Below are 23,301 nucleotides of genomic sequence, written 5' to 3' on the forward strand. Positions count from 1 at the left end.
CTTAACAATAATGTATACTAGTTCAGCGAAAATGGGCGTCACACTGAACTCCAAAAATTATAAATGAACCAAAATTAATAAAACATAGTAGACTAACAAAGGCCAGAGGTTCCTGACTTGGGACAGCCGCATAAATGCGTCGGAGTTAAACAAGTTTTGTGAGATCTCATCCCTCCGCCTATACCTCTAGCTAATATGGAATAAAGAAACACATCAATACACACAGTACAATTTAGTTTAAAAGAAGTCCGAGTCCGATGTTAGAATCGCTAACAAAAGAAGCTAAGCAAAATGACAATAATCAACATAAATTAACAAAGGACTACTAGCAGTTACTGACATGCAAGCTGCAGACCACAATTAAACTGATTGAAAGATTATGTCTTCATCATATGAAAATCAAGCACAAATCCTCCCGTTAAGGGTTTAGTATCATACCATCATAAAATATTCGAGAAGAACATAACCCGTATCATGCCAACAAACATAACAAACATGGTTTTAGAATAAATGTGTTTATTTCCGATGCAAAGATCCTATGACTGAATCAATATTAATTCCAAAAAATGCCATCTTTATTGACCTGACAATAGTATCGTAACTGAATGAGTCTGTGTAAATGTTTGGTTAGCTTTTGAGGTGAATGACGACTTTTTTGTGCTTTGTATACAATATTACCATAAAAGATGGGTTGTGAAATACCTGAACGTATAAGATGTCTGCACGTTGATTTATATTTACGAATGATGTCCTTGTACCGAAAATAAAATTTAGTAAATTGAACATATTGAGATATATAAACATCATATGATGATGTCAAGGGAACGTCACCATCTAAAAATGGATAATTAACAATAGGAAATAAAATATCATCTCTTTTATCGTAAATTTTAGTATTAAGCTTTCCGTTAAAGATAATATAGATAACAATATCCAGGATTGGGTAGTGTTCATTTTTAGTATTAGCTTTATTTAAAATCAGTTCAGCAGGATAAATCTCTTTACCTTCGTTACTCTTTGTTCCTGCTGTAGAAATATTGGCAACTAAAACTAGAGAAAATAAAACAATATTACAAACCTGTTCGTGCATTTTTCATTGTTATTCAAAGCAAAATAATTATCTAAGATACCTGGGACGATCTCACTGCACAAAAGATCTCGAACTTATTAACCCGGTGTAGGTCTTTAAGTTGCAGGTTTATTTACTAAAAGTCAATCGGGCATGACTAATTAGACACGCCCTCTTAGAATCAGGGGTCCAACATAGGATCAGGTAAAAAAATGAAATACCATAATGAACAATTTCAGAGAATGAAAGTGCTTTTGGTTGATTTAATATCTCCGGTCAATAATCAAACGGTATTTGAGTGGAAATACAAACATGTTCGAAACCGGGAAATGCAGGCTGCAAAAGAAATTTATTTTCAAAATAAGTCCATATCTCATTTACTTACAGTGGTCGTTATTGATTGCAAATTCATGTCGTTTCGTTTTTGGCATATGTCTACCGTGGACAAAAACAAAGGAGGGGGGGGGGGGGCTAATAACTTAACTTTCATCATGGTTCAACTTTATTCTATTACGGCATACGTTTTATCTCTAGTCAACGATCCATCTTATTAAAGTGATGTTCTGAAATTGTTATGATTTGCTTTAGTTTGATCCACTTTACACCTCGTCGTAAATATGCATGACATATTTGCCACTGGACATCAAGGGAGCAATTTATTAATCAGCACCATTAAGTGATGTACAATCATTAGTCTTACTAATATTTATATATTTGATTTTTTAAGCGTTAATTTAAGCATTTCTTATTTTTCTCTTTGCATTTAATATTTTTGAACATGAAATAACGTAGTCCACATTAGGGGTTACATTACATCCTATCCAACCATACTAGGAGGAGTGGAGTAGAACAGAAAAAAAAATCTGCATTGAGTGGCAATAACTCATAAGCGTACAACGACGGCAGTCTCGTCTAAGTGACAAAATTTGCTGATTCAAGTTTTTTATATCTGGTATAATAGTTGTTATAATAGTAGCCGAACAGTCAAACTGACACACCCTTTTAGCAAGGGTATTCTGTCGGACTGGAGATGTCCAGAGATGTCAATATTCTATACCCAAGTCAAGCCTTTGGTTTTGAATAAAATGAGATAAAGGTATACATTAATGTGGCAGCTACACAACGACACAGACAAATCAAAATATTAAGAGTCAACTTAGTCTTTTGTTACAGAAAGATGCGTATACAGAATAAGCTTAAAACTAACCCCCGACTAAAAATTACGTAGTTAATTTAACAATATCTATCACAACAGGGACATTTGATTTAATATTATTTACCGTTAAAGATATTCTAACAGGCACAAGTGTTTGGTTGAAAAACATCACCTGCCATATTTTTTTAAATTCGATCGGTGGAAATTTAAGGAGGTGTAATATAAACCAGTAGAAGAAAACACTTCACTGTATAGAATAACGGTAAAATAAATTATGGTAATGAATGACGTCAAGTGACATATTAAAGAATATTCAGGACAATTACATGTAAACATAATATGAGTATTAACCCTGCTTTGTACTAGAATACAGTTTCACAAAAATTTCACAGTTTCTAAAGTAAATTATTTTAGGAACTACACGTAAATATGGATGGCCGACTTCAGAATAGATTTCAGGGATCAACGCTCTCTGCAAATTAAACATTTTTGCACCAATTATTTCAAGGGTGTGGATGTTGCCAGCTGTTGCAACAAAGCTAAATTTCTGTCTTTATTCAATATACCCTCAGTTTCCAGTGATATTCTAATTTTCACATCCTACCTCAATGTCTACCTCCTATTGCAAGATCTACCTATTGTATTTAAAATTTATGTGTTCTCGTCATGAACATGCATGAACTATTGCCACTGGAGGTAAAGCAAACAACAATCAACCAACTCCATAAATTTTGCAATGTACATAGTACACGAAGACAAGATCTTGTAAAATGCTATTATGTTAAATTTCCATTTAAATAACTCAATGATACTGCAAACGTTTTTCAATTAGCTACATAACTAAACACCTATATTTTTTTACTATGGTTCTTATCTAACAACTATAGGTAACCGTGCGGCCTTCAACAATTAATGAGCAAAACCCGAACCGCAAAGTCAATCCTAAAAATACGATTTAATTGCTATTTATGATGTATGGTATTGTCAGGCGATTATAAAACTTAAAAGAAAGGTAAAAGGCCTTTTGCAAGTTGTTTGTTTATGCTACATTAAGATGTGATAAGGGAATGACGGACGACTAAAATAAAAGTGTTTGTTTTCATATAATACATTGTATTTCAATTTAAAAATGATGATCAACCTTGCGATAATATCCCGTCTATACACTTTTTGGTCGAGCCAGGTATGATTGCTACTGAGACAACACTCCACAAAAGACCAAATGTCACAGGAATTAACAACTTTAGGTCACCGTACGGCCTTCAACAATGAGCAAAACCCATACCGCAAAGTCAATCTTAAAAATAAGATTTATTAATTAATTGGACTGAACATACACTAATTATTTTGGATTTGCATGAAACGTAGTGTAGGAAAATTATAGAATCAAAACCAAAATGAACATTTACCTGAATATTATGAAGGACCTTATGCATTTAGGTCTGTTCGATTAAAAGTTGTGAAACAAGCTGTTTAAATAGCTTATTGATGGAAGTGTTTACTTACTATTTTCATTTGGTCTGGTCTTTACGAATCTATTTCATGATTACTGACAGATTAAAAACATCAAATATATATAACAAGAAGTTTTGGTGCAGAACATTGATTGGTCAGTTGTAAATGAGGTCTGTATAGGGTTTTGATTTCCTCATTTATAAAATAGAAAATCGTTATATTTAAAAGTTGGAATTCAATTATATAAATTTACCCCATAGTTTTGTAAAAGTATCATTTGGTGTTATTTTAACGCTGAGAAAATATAATAAATAAATAATTAAATGATGTACTTCCATTTAATCGGTCCGTTTCTATTGCAATTTGGTAACTGTTAATTGTATATATATATATATTAGTCTGAGTACTGTTTAAGTTGAACATATTTAGACTCGTCCAATTCAGGGGAATTATGTTTCTGCGAGTGCTTTTTGTGTACTTTTCTTTTGTTTTTTGTACGGTTTGTAAGTCAGTAAAAGTTCAATGATTAAGTTAATATTGACATTAAAAGACCTCCTCACAAAAAGGGCCTATCGGGCTCGGGGATCTGAACATCCCTTTTTGTTCGGAGGTCTTTTAATATCAATATTAACTTATCATTGAACTTTTACTATTACTAAAAGGATTAGAAATAAAACTAGATTGCAGCACTATTACCCTAAAAATATGTCAACTAGCAGATGATACCAATCTGTTATTATAATCTAGACAAGACAACACAGTGGCATTAAATCTAGTTGGAAGATTTGGCAATTTTTCTGGTCTAAAACCCAATAGAACTAAAACTGAATGAATATGGCTTAACAAATTAAAACACTGTAAAGTAAATTATGAAAATTTCTTGGTAAATAGATATAAGAAAATGTGGTCTGAGTGCCAATGAGACAACTCTCCATCCAAGTCACAATTTATAAAAGTTAACCATTATAGGTCAAAGTACGGTCTTCAACATGGAGTCTTGGCTCCCACCGCACAGCAAGCTATAAAGGGTCCCAAAAATTACTAGTGTAAAGCCATTCAAACGGGAAAACCAACGGTCTAATCTATATAAAAAACGAGAAACGAGAACAACGTATGAATCACATCAACAAACGACAACTACTGAACATCAGATTCCTGAATTAGGACAGGTGCAAACATTTGCAGCGGGTTTCAACATTTTAATGGTATCAAATTTCCACCCTTATCTGAAACAATAGTGTAACATCACAACATAGAGAATGGTTCAGACTGGTTGAGTATAGTTCAGACTTTGGTCGAGTTTGGTTCAGACCTTTGATTGAGTATGGTTTAGACTGAAAAAATAGGTCGAAAACTGGTCGAGTACAGGTCGAGAATGGGTTAAGACTGTTTCAGACTGGCCGAGTAATAGTTTTTTAATGGCAAAGATAAGGGTCAAGTACAAATCAGTACAATTGAGTATGGTTAAGATTGAGGTCGAGTAATATCGAGTAAAATACAGACAAATTCAGACTGGTCGAGTAAAAATCAGTACAGTAGAGTACAGATATAGGCCTTTTCAGACTTTTTCTGGTTTGTAGTAATATCAATTTGCTTTTATCAGATATTCTCCCTGGATACCTTATAACTAATATATCAGGGATGATTAGTATAATGCTGTACACTAAGTAAATTGTTAACAGCAATAGTGTGCAATAAAATATATTATTCGAAAACAATAGACATAACAGCTATGATCTATACATAGATAGACCTCTGGATTGAAATAAGACATAAATTTGACTGAAACATACAATATTTGCAATATATTGTTTTATAAAGGCCTTCAACAGCAATTTTAATGAATAATAACTATTTTATAAATGAAATTGAAAAAAATAATATAATCCAATAAATTTCGACAACTTTCCGATTTTTACCCGTGCGTGAAACATATACAGGAGAAAAGAGCCCCACCTCTTTAACAGAAACAAACAAGGTCTACCATTTTAAAGTTTTTATTTAAAATGAGCATGAACTATAACCAAAAATATGTTAATCTGAAGTTATAGAAGTTATATATGATGCTTTTACATAACTATATCTTTTTGGTTAAGGCTGTAGCTCATATTTAGAAAACAAACGGTTCTACGTGCTAAAAAAGCTTGCGAAAGTTGGATACAATTGATGAAAAGTTATGATAAACATATAAGGTGTTTAGGTCTCATAGACAGATGACTATATTCAAAATGTATTTATGTAACTTAAACTGAATATCGATTAGTGGCACCTTGATTGTACAGAAACAAATGAACTCGAGTCATATAGTATACAAAACTGCCATTTAATGTTTCATTATTATTCCCTATTTTTACCTACATTATGCGTATATCTTAGGACGAACAGACAGAGGCACTAGTCTCTGAAATGTTTTTACCTATATACTTTTATGATTCTGACAACAAAAATAGGCGTGTTATACACCATTTTGTAGATAATTTAATGTAGATTGACAAAATAACAAGTTTCAATGCGATAGACAACAGACGATTCAAAATATAACGGAAGTTCGCAACTGGGTGACACTTCTCAAAAATACGAGTTAAGTACCTCGTGTTATATTAAAGTATATATGTTATTTGTTTAACTAGTATTCAGAGACAAATACCTGTGCGAACAAATTAATGTTTGCAGCTCTCAGTTTCATCATTTCCTCGAAATGAGCTATCCCTAATTTATTTAAAATAATGAATTAGCACGTGTTATTTTTTCTCTGATAAAATTTTCAAACAAATTGCCTAAATTAGATGACTTCATTTGTGGGCATTATCAATTATGACCGGATTTGGCAATTTTCAATAAAATTCCACCACCATCACCATCACCATCATCATGATAATCTTCCCTATCACTGATCATCAACTTCACTTACATAACACTATAATGTTCCGACAACTGTATTTAATGTTCCGACAACTGCATATAATGTTGTGACGACTGCATATAAGGTTTTTACGACTGCATATAATGCTGTGACCACTGTATATAATGGTGTGACCACTGCATATAATGGTGTGACCAGTGCATATAATGCTGTGACCACTGCATATAATATTGTGACCACTGCATATAAAGCTGTCACAACTGCATTTATGTTGTGACCACTGCATATAATGTTGTCACAACTGCATATAAGGTGATAATCATCAACATAAGACAGTCATGGAATTCCATAGGAATGCCTTTTTAAATGAATTATTTGCTTGTCAAACATTTTTTTTTTATTAAAGTTTAAAGTTGTGTGTCCCGAAAATAGCCCTCCCCAAAATAGGATGAATGGTCCGTACCTAATATATTTATGTTTGCGTTAAATTTGGTTGTCTGTTGAATGTGACGGGTGTTTGAAAATACTGTCTTTAAATTGATATGTTCATTTTCTGTAAATGTTTGTAAAATGTAGCACTTATGTTTTTCTTCCAATAGGCATGGACTGCCTAAGCCGATTTTGGCACAACTTCGAAATTTTCGGTATTGGTTGCTCTTCAACTTCGTATTTGATTCGGCATTTAAACTGTTTTGATTCGAGCGCTACTTGATAGCTAAACTACATAATTGTCCTTACAAACCACGTTATATTGCTTGGTTTTCCAAGTGCTTCTCGAAACTTCTTTCTAAATTATTAACATCAATATTATCAGCAATCAAAGCCGGGCTTCAAAGTTATTGTCAAACTATATATTCTAGAGGCTATAATCAGATGTGGATACTAACAAATTCCAAAGATCTTTAAGAGTACATACAATCGAAGACTCTTTCATCTTGCAATACAATTGGATTAACAGAGTCTGGGTGTATTCCAAGGCGTACAACTGATGTCGTCTTCGAGCGCAAGGTGCGACAAGCTTTAAGAGTCCATTGTTTTAGAGATGTATCTAGTTGTATGCCAATATGTCAAGCGGAAGTTACATAGTTGATCGCTTCGTGATATAGATATGTTGCAGTAGTAGTTCTGCGTTTACCGAACTGTAATAATTTGCTTGTTGATGGTGAAAACGTGAAACCCCACATGTTACTATTGTTCTCTTGTATAAAAGATCATGAAAAAAATGATCCTTCCTGGGAAGATTCCAGTTTGTTTATAAGGTCATTTATAAATATCAAGTACACTTGTTACTTTAGCTGATAATGAACTTCCTTGGCGAATACCTCGCTTTAGTTCAAACCATCAAGACAGTTTACCATTAAATGACGACACAGCACCATACAGAGTAGTGTACATACTGTCAAGCAAAAACCAAAGTTTACCATGAACTCCGTACTCGTGCAGTTTTAAACGAAGACCATCATGCGGAACAGTATCAAATGCTTTCGTGCTGTCGAGTAAAACTGTATAAATAATTTTTCGAACACTTAAGTAATACTTGGTACTTACGAAATTCCCCGATAAGAATTTGTATCAATTCGGCTTTTCGTATCACATTTATATAGGAGGATGATCAAACTTTTGTGCCATTCCTTTGATACGTAGGCATATCTCAGTATCAGATTAAATAAATAACACAAGCGTATCGTTAAAAGCTTGCCACCGAATCGCAGGTGTTCGTACGAAATGTTATCATGGCCACATGCTTTGTTGCATTTTAGCTGATTACATATGTCATATACTTCCGAAAGATCACTGATTACATATGTCATTTACTTCGGAAAGTTCATTGATTACATATGTCATATACTTCCGAAAGTTCACTATTACATATGTCCTATACTTCCGAAAGTTCACTGTTTACATATGTCATATACTTCCGAAAGTTCACTGATTACATATGTCATATACTTCCAACGAAAGTTCACTGATTACATATGTCATATACTTCCGAAAGTTCACTGATTACATATGTCATATACTTCCGAAAGTTCAAAAGTAATCAAATCTGATGAACTGTTTTTAAGTAGCTGCATTTCTGATAGCTTTCACTTTCTCACAGATTTCGTTTTAACGATTGCAATCGTTATAGTTTGTAGGCGAAAAAACAGTGCAAAACTGCTCATACCAAATATCTTAAGAAATATATCGTTAGGATCGGTAGAAAGATAGACATTTTTCTTAAGTCTTTTGGTATGTTTTATATTTCACAAATGAATCGCAATCATGGCATTGACATTGATTTATCCATTCTTTTCGAGTAAATCTCATATTGTTACATAAAAGAGTCAGGTTGTTGTTCCAGTACGGTTTCATGTAACATTTATAATTGACATGTGGTAAAGTTTCATTCTCTGCAGTTTTTATAGAATTGATCATTTCATCGTAACATCTTTCAATAGTTGTTTTGTTAATTTGTCAACTAGGATACTCTAACAACCACATATTTTGTGACACTGCATACGAATAGTCTGTTTTTGTGCCATTATTTCGCGCAACTTTTGGATGATTTACAAACACTGGCGATTTTAAGTTAGCTCCCTTTCCAAGAAATTTGAACGTACAAAGTAATTGGTGATGGTCAGAGACACAAAAAGTATGATTAGTCCATTGATTTTCGTATTAAAGTCGCCTAATGAAACTACAGTCCCGTTTTCTTAATAAATAGCATATAGTTCAAACATATATTCTACATGTTCCCGAAAGAAATCAAATGAGTGAGTAGATGCAGGTAAGTATGCACAAAATGCAAAAAATGTTTCGCTATTTCGAATATTAACTTCAATTCCCAGGATTCTTACAGTTTATCACCGATATATACGAATAAATGTATTTCGAGACTAATAATGCTACTCCTGACCTATTATTAACTCTCAAGAATTCGGTATTTGATTCGTCTACGCCTTTCAAGGTAGACACAAAGTTGCTATCGATTGAGTCAAGTATATGCAATTAATAAGGTTGGAGCCAATGTCCAGACAGAGCACAAATGTTAATCTTATTATTACATAAGACTTCTGAGAGATAGGGAATGCTAGAAAAGTTTCCTCTACAATTCCAACACATGAAATTTAAACTAGTCGTACCAATGATTATTGTTGTTAGATACCGGAATCGAAAGTTCAGCTGCAAATTGTTCCTATGGCTACCACGGTTTAACTAAAATGCCCTTTGGTCAGAATTCGGGATTCATAATCAGTGTTTTATTTTCAGCTGCGACATTCAGATAAGCAGATGCACTCCGTCTGTAGTGTTTGTCAAAATATCGGAGGAAAGTCACCTTTATTTCCGACTATCTAAAAATGTACGCATTGCATTTTCGGATGAAGTCGTTTATCGATTCCGCCAACATAAAATCGGGATATTCTCTTCTTGTTTCGTGATACACTTCTATATTCGGAAGTTGAAGGATTACATACGGATCTTAGAAAGTGTACATCAATCTTTTTTGTGCAGTCGTTTTCTATTTCAAAGTTCTTTGATGCATGTTTTGTCCTTTTAACACATATCGTTTCAAATTCATTACACAATTTAAAAGCAATTTTCTGTTACCACCAACCATTGCATATATGGGGGGTCGGCACGCATAGTCACCGATTTTTCTGAAACTTAACTTGACCATATAATCAGGTGAAAAAGTAAGAAAAATGCCTCTCAAAGTGTTGCTAGGCCATGGTTGCCATTGCAACCAAGTCAATGAGTTTTCCCGTACATTTGGTGAATTTAGCAATGAAAAAACAACTACTTTGCAGGCATTCTGAAGCAAAACCAATTTTTATTTAATGATATTTCTTAATATGTTTTTAAGAAACATGATACTTTACAAACATAACAGCAATGTCATATATAAAAAAAATATTTGGGCTAAATATTGTCTCAACTACAGAAAAGTAACCATGTTATTTAGAAAACCAGAAAACTGTTATTACTATTAAAGGACCATGATGCGAAAACTATCGAGCCTTAAATGACCTTCAATTTGATCAAAGGTCAAATGTCATTGATGGCCTTGCATATATTAATTGGATTTTGTAAGACAATATAATAAAAAGAAGCAAACAGTTCATGGGGAAAATGTTCAGGATGATTAAAGCCTCTGTTTTGTTTACAGGTCAACAAAAAGAAGTCAAGGTCATGTAAAAAGTGCTTAACACCCACCCTTATGTAATACAAAAGTACCTAGTAACCATACATATTTTGATTCAGGACTGTATAAATTACATGTATTACAAAGACTCTACCTAAAAGGCCAGGGGTGAATGTTATCACACTAGTCCTTAGCAACTACTCATTTATAGTAGCGGAAAGTGCATAGCAACCATTCATTTGTATTGAAAAAATGCATAGCAACCAATAATTTATATTATTAAGTGCAGAGCAACAATATATTTTCGTTTCATTGGGACAAAATCAGGAATAAATTGATATCAAACATGCAGTTTTTTTTTAAATTAGTAATTCCTTTAAAGAATACATATTGTATGTACCGAATTCTTGAATTACACTGACTTGATTTTTGTACACATGTATAATCCAGAGATGTTAATTATATAGAAAATTCAATTTCAAGGTTTTAAAAAAAAATGGTTTGCTTACAAATCAAAAAACAATAAAGAAATGATACGCCCTTTGCCCTCTTATCTCGTCTTTATGCTTTAAATGAATTTATATGATCAACTAAAAATACTGTGAGCACTGCTAAAAAAAACCTCCCCCCCCCCCCCCAAAAAAAAAAAAGACGTGCACACTCAGTGTTACCCAATGACAAAAAAAAACTTTTTTATGAATGAAGTCCCAATAATCCAAAACCTAAAATCAGAATTTTATAAAATTCGAAAGGGACCTTATTTCAATATATATAAAAAATTCACCAAAGTTTCATGAAAATTGCTCAAAGCATTTTTGAGATATAGTCAGAAAAGGGAAAATCACCCCTTTTTTGTTAATAAAACCCCATAACTCTGAAACGTAAAATCTAAAACTAAATCGAAAGGAAGCTTACGTCAATAGATATAAACAATTAATTAAAGTTTCATAAAAATTGGTGAAAGCGTTTTTGAGCTATTGTCCGAAGTGTAGATGGCGGACGGACAAACGGACGGACGGACGGACAATGGTATACCATAAAACGTCCCGTCTAAAGACGGGCGTATAAAAAATAGAAGATGTGGTATGATTGCCAATGATACAACTCTCCACAAGAGACCAAAGGTTATACTTAAGACAGGTCCTTTAAATCTGCAAAAACGAGACGAAACGAACAAAATTGCTTAGAGGACGACCAATTTATTTCTTTGGTAAGGGTTTCGCTTTTGCGATTAGTCAATTTCACCCGTCGAAAAAAAATATTTTCCGTTGTGTACACACCTATTTCTTTTTTTTCAAATAGTATGTGCATCTGAATGTACAGAAAATTCATTTTCATCATGTCTTGGGCAAAATTATTGATCTTCAATTCTAGACAACATCACATTCATTTCATTCAGCATCCCTTATCTCCATCACAAAATATACAATGGTCCTTCTCTTGCTAATAGAACTGATCTGGATCCGCTCAATTGTCAGCTTTTGTATTTTGTGGATAATTAAAAAAAAACTCCCTCTTAAAAATAAATACATTGTATGTTCTGCAAAATTTTACTCTTTTTCATGTAGATTTTATCTTGGTGTTCACATTTTCTCCCTAGCTATCTATTATAGTTTCTAAGCTAATTGTAAAATCTCAAATTTGGTGAAAAAATTCTGTTCGGGCAATAACTGCTAAGGAAAATTGATTCACAATTTCAGCAATGTTAACCCATTGTTAAATCTTATCTTTTAGCTCATTTAAGCTGTATATTGCCTCTCTTCACCTATTAAAATTTTCAAAAACGGCAAAAAAATTTATGACAATTTCAACGTATTTTAACTCTGTTTTTTTCTGAAAATATATCTCTATCTATTATAGTTCTTAAAATAAAACCCAAAAACGCAGAAAGTGAGAGAAATCATTATTTAAGGACAACAAATGTTAAAGAGTTAATTTCCTATTAAGTTATCTTTACTTATTTGTTGATCGTATTCCTCTAACATTTTCTTCAAGAAAAAAAACAGCCAAAACAAATCATTAACATTACTATTTTTTTTTCCCTGGTGTATTTATTTTTTGTTGGCAATCTATACAATAGCCATTATAAAGTGAAGTTTTACAACAATAGTAGAACCCAATCTATACGATGCCACTACTAAATGTAGTTTCTAAAAAAATAGCATAACTCATTGTTTACAATGCCATCACAAAATGTAGTTTCAAAAACAATAGCTTAATTCAGTCTATTATATGCCTTTACAAAGTGAAGTTTCTTTTTTTTTTCTTTTTTTTTTTTACAGTTTATCTATTAGTTTGTTTATCTATTAGTTTATTTATCTATTAACGATTTGTCACACCTGGGATTTACATGAATAATACAGTCTCTTGGTCCCAGGTTGTCTATTTTTAATTTAATTTAATTTCAAAGACTACTTGCTAATTTTATTTTTAATGAAACCATAAAAAAGGATTATTTAATTAAAATGCTTATTGTATTTCGATACTATGCGAATAAATGTCTTTCATGTGTTAATCAAAAAGAAGTTTTTGTTTTATGGTGTATAACAGGTGTGTATATTATATGTTAGGTAATTATTGACATTGACAGGACATGTGCTTCGAACACTTTGAAATTTTCGATGAAGGATTATTTGGGAAATAAATGTATGCGTATTTATAAAGAAACATACGGAAGTGTATAAGGGACGAAACACAATACAATCTGTGGTGGGTAAAATACTATTACAAAAAAAGTAATACAATTATGTAGTATGTAATATAAATATGTATAAAATATAAACTATAAAATTAACTTATATAAATAATGGCGATTGTTGGTAAATGAAGGTGTAAACAATACATTAGTTCAAAGTGTGCCTTTTGTATTCAAATGATAACTGTAACTATAATACCGAGGCACACGTTATTTCATTTTAATTAAAAATGTATATATATATATATATATCTACAAAAGGAGCAAAGAATAAGCAAAGAATAAACAAATTCGACTATTAATAGTAGTTTCTATATTTGAGATAAACGGTCAAGTTTGTCTATTCCGAATGAGTGGTTTTGTTTTGTTTGATTAAGCGATCATTTTGATATTTCATTTATATCTTTCTTAAAAATACGGAGGATAGAGGTTTAATTTAATGCTGTTTTGTTGAATTTAATGTCGTTCCGACCTTTCCAATTACTAAGTTTTCCCGAAAACACTATAAATTTCCAATATGTGTTTACACTATAAATTTCCAATATGTATTTGCGTTTTATCAAGATCTTTATTATATCCAATAATCTTGTTTTGGACATCAAATATATATATAAGCGTTATATTTATGTACAGAGATAGCAATCATTTTATTTCTTCAATGACGTTTTGAATTTATTGGTACCGTTTATGTTATTATAATAATAATAGAATAAATGCTCTTTGGTTTCAAAACATTTGCGACATAAGTTACATAGGCCATCGGTCTTTCGCATTTGGTACAATTTAAATTCAGTATAATGTATATTATGTAGTGATTTCCATTGGAATTGGAAAATATTGTTTGATACAGGCAGCTTGTGAAGCTTTTTACAAACTGATTGCCAGTCTAGTTCCGTATTAAAAGTGAGGCGAATGATACCAAATGGACATTCAAACTCATTAGTCGAAAATAAACTGACAACGCCATGACTAAAAAAGAAACAAACACACAAATAACAGTGCACCAAACATAGAAAACCAAAGACTGAGCAACACGAACCCCACTTAAAAATGGGGGTGTTATCAGGTGTTCCGGAAGGGTAAGCAGATCCTGCTCCACATGTGGCACCTGTCGTTTTGCTCATGTTAGTACAAACCTGGTGATAAGTCTAATTCGGTAGGTCACATTCGGGGAAAAGGGAACGGGATTGTAGTTACGACAATTTGAACATATCAGTTGTCATCTGTGAAACGGATATTCCATAACGGTCAACCAACTCGTGATGGCGTCCGTAACATTTACGAAGGGACGATTTCAACTTCACCACTTGGAACTACTGGTTTAATAGCTTCCTGTTAAATGTTCTATTCCATTCAATTTCACATGTTGCACTAGTACATTTATTTAGTATTTTTGTAATGATTTTAATTGATTTTTTTCTAGGGGAATACATTTTCTTTCCATGTCATAATTTTTATATGTTTCCGTAGATTTTTATGATGCTTCATATTAGTTGGATTAGTAATGGCGCTTCTTAGTTCGTTAATCAAATCAGTGGGGATTGATTTCTTTATTAGATTGTATTCGCATATATCCAATACACCAGTTTCACATTTAACTGCGCATGTCTAACCTAATTAGCCAAACTATGAAATCAAACGATATTTCCCGAGAATTCATCATTCATTCAATCATCATTCATTCAGTCACGTCTCAGTCATTACAAATGAACGGACGTGCTGGGTCAGCTCTCCTTTACCCGTTATCTTCGATGAGGGTTTACTGATAGATGGATCAAAGACTTACTACTATCGATGACAGAAACCAATGGGGGAGTGGTATGCCGACTGACGTCCGAGGGCTGTATCCTAGGTGTTAGATGATGGACCGCCATTTCACTGTCTCACGACTTTGGTCCTGATGTTGCTTCCTGTCGTCGTTATTACTATGTCCGAGACTCATCGACCAGTACTCCATCATTGTGGTTAGCGGTCTGCCAAGCTGACCATCCTGGCCCTGAAAGCAGCCGTTGTGAAGTAAACAACAAAATAGTCAACAAACCAAACCAAAACAACTCACCAAATCCAAGATGGCCGCCTACCAAAATGGCGAATTCCAACTGTTCCTGTACGACTGCAAAAATATTTAAACGCTCACCAAAACGCCTTCGGCACCGAGCCGACCGTGCGAGGGCTGAACAGCCAGTCAAAGTCGTTAAACACTTCCAGTAGAGAATTCATCTACTGGGGCTAACGGTTGATAAGCAGTGACCATGCAGACATGGAAAAAAAATCACCTGATTAAGTGTTTGCGTTTTAATGTACATGCAACAGGAGGATCATCTGAATCAAAATATATATTGACGAGACAACTTTATTAACAGTGACACATGAAATAAAGATTTTACACGGACTACTGTTGTGTTGTCGATCGTAGTAATCATAGTGTAATAGACTATCTGATATGCCGCCTGACTTTGTACCTTTAATTGTCACGACATAATGCTTGGATTCGCTGAGGTCCTTCACTTAGCGGGAAGAATAAATAAGATAAATATGTGTAGGTCACTTCATATTCCTATATTAGGTCGTAAATTAAGTCAATTAACACCTTAGCCATGTGGAATCCTAGTTTTACCTCGTACAATCTCACCAGGTGACAGTTGATAAAAACGCACCCTTTCTACCTGTAGTTACTGAAAAGGGGACGACCGTTTGATATTCTGGCGGAAGCCAGAAGGATTTTTTCGGATTGAATATTTATCTTCATCTGTTGCTACCTGGAATGGTATACTGTCAATATTTTATGTCCCAGTTGCTACACATGCTATTTTTTTCTGCGCGAAAATTTATTTCACTTTTGTACATAATTATTTCCTGCAATGTGTTGCAAATTATTTATTTTCATCATGCCTTGGGCAAAATTATTTTTTTCAGCTCATACTAGGCCTGGATATTCATTTTCAAATCATCTCACCCCCCCTTTTTTTCCCCGAAAATCAAATGGTCATCCCTTTATACAAATGTTTAAAATGTTAAGCCTGTTTCTGTATAAGATACATATATATCTAATTGGTAACAAGACACTTCGGCACCAAGACATTTCAGTACCTCGTTGTTTTTTTATACAGTTGCTATTAATTTATGTTCACTCAGATAATAAAAGGAAAACAAATATTTACAATAAAATACATTATTACCTAAACAAAACTTGATTATATGAGGATTTGGATGGGGTCCTCAATTCTTTATTCTTTAATTTTTAAGCCGTTTTTCTCTAATCTTTATATGTTTTGCCCCTTATTCTCTAATCTTTATATGTTTTGCCTCTTATTCTCTAATCTTTATATGTTTTGCCCCTTATTCTCTAATCTTTATATGTTTTGCCTCTTATTCTCTAATCTTTATATGTTTTGCCTCTTATTCTCTAATCTTTATATGTTTTGCCTCTTATTCTCTATTCTTTATATTTTTGACACCCCTTTATTCTCTATTCTTTATTTTTCTGTATTCTTTATTTTTTGTGGCCCGTTATTCTGTAGTATTGGTCCATTACTCTCTATTCTGTAAACCCCATACAGACGCTCTTATATTTGATTGAAGATGTGCACCTGTTATCAAAACATAATTGATTGTAAAGTTATGCATTAATGTATATTTTAAGAATTCATAATAGGTTTTTCGCAATAAAGATCAAAAGTGTACAGCTTGTGTTTGTAGATGGTGATCGTTTGATCTCTAAAATTTCAAATAATACAAAATAAAACCATTATAGGTCACGAAGTGTGACCTATAATGGTTTACTTTTATAAATTTTGACTTGGATGGAGAGTTGTCTCATTGGCACTCATACCACATCTTCTTATATCAAAATACCTGTAAATGGATTTTATTGTTTTTAATATTCCACTGAATTGTTAAGCTATAACGCGCAAACCATATTATTAACATCCTGTATCAAGAAACAAACTTAAATGGAAGGCCACTAAACGTTGAAAAAGCAATAATTAATAAGGTAAGTGGAAAATATATGGAACGCCACAACTGTCTCATGTGGTACTCTGATATTATACATTTATTTCCCGTGCCTGAAGAGATATGCAGATTTGTTCACCCAAGAAAAATCATATTTCACGAGGGCATCGCCCGAGGGAAATATGACTTTTCGAGGTTGAACAAAACTTCATATCTCCCTAAGCAAAGGGAAATGAATGTTTTATTCCACTGCCTATACTTTTGTTTTACTTCTGAACATAAGATATTAATCTACATAATTGTTTTCTTATCCGTTAGTTTTTTTCATAACTAAACACAACATACACAATGATAATCAGTACCGATTAAAAGTTAAATATTTCTTCATTTCTGTTTGTTGTTAGAACCAAGGATTTGTACAGAAATTAATATGCTATCTTTAAACGTCGCACAATGCAATCCCGACGTTCAGAGGGGAATATGATACCCAGAAGGGAATATGAAGTTTTGTTCGACATCACGTGGGATAGTTTCAACCAATCAAATGTTGATTTCGCTATCAAAATCAACATGCAGTGGAATAATAAGTTTTGTTGTTTTATTATTACTTGATGATATTTTGTCTTTACATAATATGGTTTTGACATTACGTAATGATGTTTTGATATAACTCAATATAGAATAGTCATTACTTAATGATATTTCGATTTTACGTGATATGGTTTCGTATTGACCTGATATGTTGTTTTTTTTCATTACTTAATATGGTTTTGTCATAACTCGATGTGATTTCATCATTATTTAATGTGGTTGTGTCATTAGGCAATGTGGATTTAACATTACTTGATGTGTATGTGGCTTAACGTTATGTATTTGTTTCATTACATGATGTGGTTTTGTTATTTCGTAATGATGATTTGTCAATTCTTCATATGGCTTTAACATTACATAATGATGGTTCAAAATTTGACGATTTTACACTACATGATGTGTTTGTTCCTTTATTTGATGTGGTCCTGTCATTGTGGTCATCACATTACTTGATGAGGTAAAGCCACAAATAAAAAGGACAGCTGTGGCGTTCCATAAAAATAAGCAAAGTAGGCGTGTGGCATTACGATGTGCTGATTTGTCTAGATACCGAAATGTCCTCCTCGGGTGCCAAAATGTCTTTTACAGGTGTCGAAATATCCTCGTGCCGATTTGTCTTGTTGCCGAAGTGTCTTGATTTCTATCTAATTTACACTGAGATATAAGGGTTAATGCAACTGGATAGATTTGAATAATTTAGGAGGGGTCATTGAAAAATTTGATCTTATTTTATGATAAAGCATACGATATATCCAGTTACTTTTAATGATATCATGTTGTACATTTATTCATTTATAAAAATAAGTAAATATATTATTTTCACAATAACAAGGATTGTACTAGTAAGATTTCCTCTTAAACAATGAGTACTGTCTCTTTAAATAATGAGAGTTTTTTTTTTTTTGTTATAAAATGAGCATAAACCCATGCACTTATTCATGGTATGGCATATTGTTGTTATAAAATGAGCAAAAACTCACTTATTCATGGTATGGCCTCAATATTTCTGACCTGACACTACGTACTTTTAATTGCACTTAATTCGTTAGAATTTACTATGCATTTTTGTTTATGGGCCAGCTCTCTATTCTCAATTTTACTATGCAATGTTTCGGGGTTTTTTGGAAGTATTCCCAGGTAAACCCTTATCCTTTATTTATATGTTTAATCCGTATCTAAAATAGTAGAAAGATGGGTGTCTGTTTCATAACTATTTATTCTTATTTACTACACGTACATATAAGTCTACGTTGTAGCTAGTCTTTTTACAGACTAAAAAAACTGATCAAGTAGATCAGCACTATTGTTTAATTATTAATATATAGAATGAAAAGACTTATTGTCTTTATTTCCGTAAACTAATCTATCATAAATCTATACGATATCTAGTAGAGATAGTAATAGGGTGAAGGTTTGGTACCATTAAAACGTTTAAACCCGCTGCATTTGTTTGCACCTGTCCTAAGTCAGGAATCTGATGTTCAGTAGTTGTCGTTTGTTGATGTGGTTCATAAGTGTTTCTCGTTTCTCGTTTTTTATATAGATTAGACCGTTGGTTTTCCCGTTTGAATGGTTTTACACTAGTAATTTTTGGGGCCCTTTATAGCTTACTGTTCGGTGTGAGTCAAGACTCCGTGTTGAAGACCGTACTGTGACCTATAATGGTTTACTTTTATAAATTTTGACTTGGATGGAGAGTTGTCTCATTGGCACTCATGCCACATCTTCTTATATCTATATAGTAGTTATCAGTGCTATATTCTTGAATTCAGAGTATACTGGCGTGTATGTTTTAGCAATGTCAGCAATGTCAGCAATTGCTAAAGATATGATAGCTATTATATCTATGATGTCAGTGACAACTTCTCAAATAGCTATGTTTGCCGTGACAAAAATACTGTGTACTGTTTTATATGTCTGCCTGCCTCCGGCACACACCAAGAGATAGAGTGATTTGTATTATCGGTTCGATTGATTTAGTATTGTGTTGCCACATACAGACCTTCTAAAATTCAAACTGACCACACGCACGATACACGCACGGTGAATGCACGATACACGCACGGTGAATGCACGATACACGATACACGCACGATGAGCGATGAGCGTTACACGGAGGATTAACGAAAAATGAATGATGAATGATGAACACACGAAACACGCACGATACACGCACGGTGAATGATTCATTGACGAATGAACGATAAGCGCTTAATACACGGTTCTCAAAGCCATTTTATTTGGAATTGTATTTAAAATTGATGTATGATAATGAAAATCTATAAGGGTATACAAATTTTAGATATCTCGCTTTCTGTGTTGATTGGTCGACAGTTTTACTAAACACTCCATGTATTAAATAAATTAATTGTAGTATAGTATTTCCAAAATCAATGAGTGTTGTCAAATTATAAAACTCATCGATTTTATAATTCTACTTAATATAAATAATTTATAAATTGCTACGTTTTAAAGAGTGGCGATTCCAGCCATTTTTAAAAAGAGGGTTCTCAACCCAGGATAAAAGGGGTGGTTTTAACCATATGTCCCCATTCAAATGCATTGACCCCCCCCCCCCCCCCCTTCTTTTTATCTGCCTAAATTTGTAACCTAAACTAATAAATTATCATATGTTTACGTTCCGAAATTTTGGAAATATTTGTATGTTTCGAAGTTTAGTATGATGTCCATTATCACTGAACTAAAATTCTTTTTTGTTTGGGGACCAGCTGAAAAACGCCTTCGGTGTGGGATTTTCTACCCATTGGTGGCCTTCGACTGTTTTCTGCCTGTACGTCTAAACACTGCTAAGGACTTATAATATGCCACTAAGGACTAGAAAGGACGTGTTACTTGTACTCTGTTTTCATACTATGGTAGAGATAGATAGATTTTTATTACATAAATTCCAATTTTTAAAGAAAAAGAATCACCATTAAATGAGTAGTTGAACAATATTTGGAAGGTGCCGGTTTTTCCTTGATATTGCCGAAAATCAGTGATCCGACTGACACGAGCGAACTTACTTAACAACTGATTAAACAATCATAATCTCTTTTTTTTTTTACTTAAGTTACAATGTTCCTTATATTATCAGAATCGTATGAGTTAATTTAGAGCAAAATATATAATTTGTCAGAAAAATCTGATTCGTACAAATTAATTAGAAATAGCTAAGAAAATAAAATTTACCAAATAATGAGAAAATTTAAACATTTGTAATACCAAATACTTCATAATATACTTCTGAAACGACTTTTTCGTCCTGAATATGCATGAAATGTTTGCCACTGGACGTTTAAACAACCACTGAATAATCAATCAATCAAATTTTGCTCTCAGTAAAAATGAATTAAACAATATAAGCCACAATTGTATCCATCACTTGGTGTCTGTTGTTTGTTTGTACAGTAAACATACTGAATCTTTTTATATTCCTTATACAATTTCAAGTATGTAATAAAATTCATACATATTTTCAAACATCCTGGCACTTCAAATTTCTAGGAGGTGAGATTCTCGGGGTTTTACCTGAAACTCTTTGGGAAATGCAATTTTTAATTCCAGTTCCAATTCCAAACTGTAAAAGATATCCCAAGGTTTTTTAAAATGCATTTCTAATTTGATAAGGAGATTTGAAAAATAAAAGATCTCAATGGTAGTTGAAATTATTCAGTGCAATCATTTTGTGTCCGCCGTTGTCTTTCATACATATCAATTGGTGTATCCACTGTTTGCTGTTCGTTATCTGTTGTCTATGGCAGTCAGGCCTCGCGATCGGTCTCCAAATTTAAGCTCCCACTTAGGTAAATTAATGATCATTTATAGGGGGGGGGGCTTTTTTCTCGGGACAAACATTATTTTCCTTCCTTAAAAACAACTTAACAATTTTCTATATTTTTCATTTAATCATAAACCGATGAATATTAAATGATTTTAAAAAAATTAAAAAAATATTTTTATTCTAATATATCTAAATATCTGGGTTTATGGATATCTAAATATCCTCAATACATACGGGACCACCGTGAAACTATTCTTATGATTATATAACGGTAAATGATAATCTCATTAGAGGAACAAATTAAGTAGAGATACATGTTGAAGCAAGAATAATTTCCACATGCAAAACATCAAATAGGACGAAATTAGTACGCAGCAACTTTAACTATTACATTCATAGACAATAACACTAGTAAATGCTTTATATACTGACATTGAAACAAATATACTGCTCATAATAATTGCACATCTGTAGACTTTAATCTAGGTATCCCGCGTTATATAAACCATCGCAAACCATCGAACAGCTCATCGCACTTCGGCGCAGACCAGCGCACTTCACGCGTGGCCATCAAACTTTATGATCTCCATTGCACCTCCGAGTCATTCACACATATATATTCCGATTTTCTAATAATGGTTTTTATTATTTTAATTCCCGTAGGTATTGCCCAAAGAAATAGGGTTTATTTAAGGGTTTACACATCTTGATAGCTAAAATATTTTGATACTTATATCACGAACAGATATCTATGACAAGCATTTCTTAAATTGTCAGTATATAAATTTAGATTTTTTTTAAGAAACGTAGGTTTCAGCTACAGCAGACTAAATTGGCTTTTGATGGATTGAAGGCTTATGTAAAAATAAGAAAATGTGGTATAATTGCTAGTGAGTCAACTATTCAAGAAAGTTCAAATCAAGAGGAATGCTAGCAGTTATATTTATACGACCTTCAATAATGAAAAATATGGGAACTGTAAAGTCGGTTATTAAAGGCCCCGCCCCGACATGAAAAAAAAATGAAACAATTCAATTGAGCAAACTAACGGCCTTCTTTATTTCAAAGCTACATGTATCTTGCCACAAAAAAAGCCCAAATACATTTATATAACAGAATTAATGTTACGAACACCACTGAACTACGTGCTTTTGACTTTGGACAGACACATAAATACACATTTGTTGTGAATGTGTATAGGCCCTTTATTGGTCATATAGCTCTACACTCCTTTCTATTTTATACATTCTTTGGCTTTCAAATAATTAGCATTGAGCGTTCCTAGTAAAAGTAAATCCAGAAAAGCGCTATAGATGCATGAAATTTATAAAGTGTTGTTTTGTGAGGGGATCAAAACGTAGTGATCGATGTTAATGTCTGTTTTATATGTGCAATAATATCGGCCTTCTAACTTTAGTGAAACTCTGCAGTTGTTCAGTGACGGATCCAGGGGGAGGGTTCAGGGGGTTGGAACCCCCCTTTTTTTGGACGATCAATGCATTTGAATGGGGACATATAGTTGGAACCCCCCCCCCCCCCCTTTTGCCCTGGGTTGGGAACCCCTCTTTTTAAAATGGCTGGATCCGCCCCTGTTGTTTCATGTATTTG

The 23,301-nt window shown here is 33.0% G+C and overlaps 1 protein-coding gene across 4 annotated transcripts in view; it reads left to right on the plus strand.

The window, feature by feature from the left end:
- The window catches only part of LOC127704814 (glycoprotein-N-acetylgalactosamine 3-beta-galactosyltransferase 1-B-like), a 94,073-nt gene that overhangs the window by 26,656 nt on the left and 44,116 nt on the right, over positions 1-23,301 (plus strand). Inside the window, exon 1 of one of the 4 annotated variants that reach the window (XM_052209036.1) lies at positions 13,253-13,378. The exons of the other annotated variants lie outside the window; for them this stretch is intronic. The gene's annotated coding sequence lies outside the window, so the exon portion shown is untranslated. Of the gene's footprint in view, positions 1-13,252; positions 13,379-23,301 lie in introns of those variants that run through there. 4 annotated transcript variants of the gene reach the window in all.

This window comes from Mytilus californianus, unplaced genomic scaffold (genome assembly GCF_021869535.1).
Source record: "Mytilus californianus isolate M0D057914Y unplaced genomic scaffold, xbMytCali1.0.p SCAF_6, whole genome shotgun sequence".
Lineage (NCBI taxonomy): Eukaryota > Metazoa > Mollusca > Bivalvia > Mytilida > Mytilidae > Mytilus > Mytilus californianus.